Below are 6,000 nucleotides of genomic sequence, written 5' to 3'. Positions count from 1 at the left end.
CATACCTAACTTTTCATTTATTTTTTTGTATTATTGATCTGTTTCTCACTTGTATGACTGGTTTTCAATTCTGAAACTTTATACTGTAATAGTAGCAATAAGTGATGAACCCTGCTTGGGTTTGTTTATCCAGATCTTTAAGTGTTGCACTATTATCCACCCCGAGCTCTTCTCTCTCTCCTTTTTTTTTTTTTGGTTTAAATTATTTATTTTCTCTTGCAGGGGGATCTAGAAACAGATTTCTACAAGTTCTAAAGCTCGTAAGCTTATTGCACTTTCATTCCTAAGGATCAGTTTGGCATACATGGAGTTTAAGAGAATTTATGAGGTTGAATTACTATGCATTTTTGTGTTGTTTAAATCGAGCTATTTTCTATTCTCACGGGTGATCTTAAGCACATAAAACTAAAACCATAAAAATATTTGGATATGTGCTCGTGCTGCGTTGAACAATTCTCACTTTGAGTCTTGTGCTTTTTTATGATATTCACTCGGTTAATGCTTGCGTACTTTGTATCCTCTTGCCAAACTATTTTGTCTATTTCACAAGAAACAGCTGGTTTCCCACCCAAACTTATTGCATTGGATGATTTCAATGTGGTTCACAGGGGACATATTTGACAAGGAACCAGAAGCAGCCTTGATATTGTGCTTCACTAGTTGATTGGATGGGGGTAAGGATTGTTGCTGCAATATTATGGCATTTGCATGTGTTGGGAACAAAACTAGTCTATAGTAAAATTCACTCTGCTATTGGAATATCAAAGGTTATTTCTCTTACTTTTTGGACTGACAAGTAGGGTTATTTCAGTTCATTGTGTCATCTTCTTTTTATAGGATTTGACTCCTATAATGTGTTTGAGAAAATCTAAAAATGGAATAAGTTCCTACAATGAATACTGTTTTTGTCAAGCTAAAATCTTGTATGTCTTTTGCAAATGCTTTAAGCCATACTGTTTCTTTTGTGTAATTGCATTTACTTAATCTGGACAGATTGCTCACCTCAAATTTATATTCCAGTTTTCCGCACCACAGAGTTAAAGATCACAAGTTTTACTGAAGCCCAGATCTCCAAATGAAGAACCCTGGTTCTGCATTTGATATTATTTATGAACACTGCAGAGTCATGTTCCGTGGCATTGGTGTTCTGAAGTTTGCTGCTTTGTTAGGTAAAATCCATCTTCAATACTTATAATTCAGTGTTGCTTTTTATCTCAGAATTGAAGAAAGTACCATTATTTGGGAAATAACAGCTAGCTGGTATGTAATATAATAAGAAGAGTTAAAGTACTAAACTTTTATTTACTAAATCAAGTTGGGTTGTGTGATTCGATGTGTTTGTGTGTGTCTGCAAAATCTGTGTAGGGTAGTTGCATTTGTTAAAATGTATGTGCATTGTGACAGTAAATCATTTATTTAATTAAAGCAGAAATTTTCACTATATACCTTGAGAGGCTTAAGCAAGTCCCAAAATTTGTAAGTTGTATTAGACATGAAGTTTTTTAGGATTTAGTTTGGCTTTCAGTAAGTTGGTGCTCTGTTTTGGCTTTGCTTATGTGTTTGGATTGCTGGTGCAGCACACATAATGGATTGAGAGGTATGTTTGATTTATACTTTTGATTTGCTTTCTAGTGATGATGAAGGTTATACATGTTGGTTTTGTGGTCGTAGTGTAGGACTAGACCTCACATTAATAGTTTTCTTACTTTATTCTCTAGGCAAGCCCAAACTAAACCATTTGATTTGTGCAGAACAAGAACTTTGAATTGATAAAAAAAAAAAAAAATCTATATCAGTATGTGTATTGTGTAGATATGCATTTTAATTGGCTTTTAGTCTTTATGGATTTGCTTCTGCAATGTCTATCATTTCTTCTGTTTTGCACTTGTGAAAGAACGAAACACTCACTTCTCAATGCATGTTGCAGTTACTATTCTATGTATGGACATTTCAAGAAGCTGGATGAAGAGATTAAAAGGGGAGCTGCATCTTTGGAAGTAGAAGCCCAACTATCTCAGGTTTGCAACTGTCGATCACTTCATAGTGGGACAGTTCGTGATAACATACTCTACTTGATTGATGTAATGACTACTGCTACTTGTACATTTTTAATTTTCATTTTATAAATGAAATTACTTATAATGATAATCTAATTGAAATGTTTCTCTTACAGGTTTGAAGGCTGCTTATAAACTGGACAATCATGTGGAAGATGGAGCAGTGACGAAAGCTTTTGAAGTGATAGAGAGAAATTTGTTTAGGTAGAAGTTGTACTGAGGCTAGAAGTTGGTCTTTTTTGGGTTGGCCTTAATTGCAGTTTGCCTTATTTTGTGATCCCTTATTTTGTGGATACATCGGATCCATTTAGAATGCTATGGGATTATAACAGCTTTCTATTATGATTAAATTACCATTCTTTTGGTCATTTTTGCTTCCAGAATCTGAATTTTGCCATTACAACAATAGTAGGAAAATATGTCATCTGATGAGGTTTTTAGGGTACAATCAAACAAAATTTCTACAATTCAGACGACGGTTTGTATTGATATCATGGTCTCAAATGTCATGGTACAACAGTTTGAGTTATATGTGTCGTGTGAAAGCACACATGCACTGAATTTTTAAGTCATCACACCACATTTTCCTAAAAAGCGTGGTCTGAGTAGAAGTCACACCACGCTGGAATCCTAAAACCGTGGTATGAGTGGAAGTCGCACCACGTTGGAATCCTAAAACAGTGGTATGAGTAGAAGTCACACCACGACATATTTCTGTCGACAGCATGTCGGCAGATCTGCCGGTCCATCAGACGACGAAGTCAGCTGCAAACCGTCGACCCAATGATCGGTAGAACACGGTTGAAAACCGTCGTCTGACAGCGTTTCATCAGACGACGCCTCGATAGACCACGGAAATGCAAAACGTGAGACGACAGTTTTAAACCGTCGTGTGAAGCCTTTTGTGTAGTAGTGAAAGATTATTGTTGGTTCTCATTGCTTTGGTGTCCAATTCTTAAAACCATACGTTCCTCTGTTTATAATTAAAGCTAAGATAAAACTAAAACCTACCGCAAGATTCTACCTCCATCATTTCCTTATCAACTTACTCACTCTGTTGTATAATTGCTTGAAGGAAAATACATACAACTTAGTGATGTTTCTATGTCATTCAATATTGTTGTCAAAAAATTGAAGACCTTATGTAAGTTAAGAGTCAAAAAAAATTAGTGGAAAGCATATACTGTGAGCAAATCCATGACTTAATGACTCGTCGGCTCACCCACAGGTTTCCTGTCAGCAAAAGAAGCTTTCAGTTTGTGCCTCTGAATTGTCCTCCAAAGTGGTTGTGTAAGATTATTGGGGCTAACTCTGTTTTCCTAAACCCTTTTAAAATCATTACTAGCTTGGAAGGTGCTCAATTGAAAACTCTTAATAGCTTTCACAATACAGGTATTACCCCCAGTCTAGTGTTGCACTCTTTGTAAAGATATCCATGAATATGCTTACCAACTCTTCCTATCTTTTTGGCTCTCTACATCAAGCCAATATTTTCTCCTTTTATTGTCAATATTGTGGATTTGGTTTCTCCAAAGCAACTATTAGCCATCTAATCTAAGATCTTTGGATGATAATCATGATATGAGATGGAAAAAAACAATCGAAGATGGTGTTGGTCTCTTCAGTGTCAACCAAGCTGAGATGTTCCCTAGAGTTAGGAGTACGTACGGATGCCATTGTTGTTTGAGTTACTTGGCTGAAGATTGGAAACAGGCTCCCATTGTTCTCGTGGATACTCCTGCCCAAGCAGAACAACTGATGAGTGGACACTGGGCAACATGTTCCACATCAGCTCGGAGAACTTATCAGGAAGCCCTTTTTTTTTTCATTTCATATCAAGGAGCCTCACATTCACACATGATAGACCTCTGCCCATGCCTTGAGCTACTCACACATTAATGGACCTTCAATTCCATGCCTTATGGGACAATGTTTCATCACTCTCTATTCAGTTGCATTCTTTATATAGCTAAACCATCATATAGTGTAATTAAACATATTTATTCGATCATAGTGAAACCACTAGCAAACAATCGTGATGTAGCCCTAAAATCTGATTGAGTTGTGGGTGAACACGTAAATCTCTTGCGTTATTAGGTGTGATTGTCTTTTATTTTGGGGACCTTTCTTTAATACCAATATAGTAATTCTTCATTGTCATAATGACCATATGACCATTGCACATACTATCTATATCACATATCGTCAAGCATGAACAACGACCTCTTAGAACAATGCATAGCAATTCTCATGTTGTTGAATGTGAAAGCAATTGCATCAATTTCATTGGAATTCATCAACTACAACGACCTCAACCGTTAAAAAACCTCTTATCAGTTATGGCCTAGCTTGCATCCCCTAACAATTGCTATCAGCTTTGCAATCAATCTACTTAATTCATCAAATTTCAAAATCTGCTTTACACATCCTATATATATACACACACACACACACACACAGTCCTTCTTGGCTAAGGACATCCTTACCTAAGCTTAGGTACGGATTTCCAGTTTTTGGCCACTTTTCGATCACATATTCACATATTAACAGTTCAGTTTTTAGGTTCTAATATATAGATCATTTCTGCAAAATTTCAGCCAAATTGATGATCGTTAAGGCATTCAAAACTGCAATTTAAACAATGTATACGAACGTTCTGGTTTGACAGATTTGGTTCGTTCGTGTAAATTGCAGTTTTAGAAGCCTTAACGATCATCAATTTGGGTAAAATTTTGCAGATATGATATATACATTAGGACTTAAAAACCGAACGATTAAGATGTGAATATGTTATCAAAAAGTTGCCAAAAACTGGAAATCCTTACCTAAGAAAAATCCTATAAATATATATATATATATATATATATTCTGGTTTTGTGGATGTTCAGTAGTACCATTTTACAGAAACGGAGTTTTTCAGTAAATGTATGGATGAAGTTTGATGACTAGTAAGGATGAATCAGCTTTTTACATGAAGCCATGAATTTGTGCGTTGGATTCTTTTAGAACATCAATCTACTAACCATGACAACAATTTTTTTTTTGGTCGTGAAACTGATATTCATAAAGCCAAAAGGCATATGGAGGCCCAAACAAAGCCAAGGGCAGGCAAACAAACCCCTCAAAGTCAGAAATTCATAAGAATTAAGACATGAGTAGGATAACAACTAAAAAACCAAATTAAAACTAAAAGCCCAAGCAGCCCAACAAAACCCAAGCCCTAATCAAAGCTTCTTCTTCCTCTCCACTTTGCAGCCGCCATAGCAGATTCGTCACCGGAGCTCCGACGGAAATCGCGAGCAAGGATTGGTAACCAAGGGTGGTCTGCAGAGGTGAGGATACGGACAGAGCCGCCATACATTCTCCAGTTGACCGATTACGAAAAGATCTCGCATAAAAGGATAACAACAACCAAACCACAATAATTGAAACTTAAACCATGACAACAATTGAAACTTAAATTTTAGAGACACCCTTACAAAAATGGGAGAGGATCCTCTCCTAACCTTCTAATCTTCCTAACCTACCTAAGCTTTGAACAGAAAATTAACACGTGTCCAGATATAACATCTAATGGCTTAGGTTTTCCCTTTCTTTCTTTTCCTCTCATCCTTTCACTTACACGATCGGCAAGTGTTGGTCTTCATTCTCTCAGCTCAATACTTCAAGCAGTATATCCCCAACTACAAACTACAACCTAATCAACCTTCTGCCCTCAACCACAAAACCCACACTCTTCAATTGAATAATCACCACTCCAAGCTCAAATTACAAAACCCATAAACTATCCGCATCCAAATCAAGCCAACAATTTTCTATTTCCCCAAAAATTTTAAATCTTACACACCCATAACTGCAACACTAGTTCCTAACCCAAAAACCCCGAAGCCAATTCGATGCAGAAAAGTTTCGAAATTCCGAGAAATCTCCTCAACTCCTAATC

Source organism: Rosa chinensis, chromosome 4 (assembly GCF_002994745.2).
Source record: "Rosa chinensis cultivar Old Blush chromosome 4, RchiOBHm-V2, whole genome shotgun sequence".
Lineage (NCBI taxonomy): Eukaryota > Viridiplantae > Streptophyta > Magnoliopsida > Rosales > Rosaceae > Rosa > Rosa chinensis.
This window is presented reverse-complemented; position numbering follows the sequence as displayed.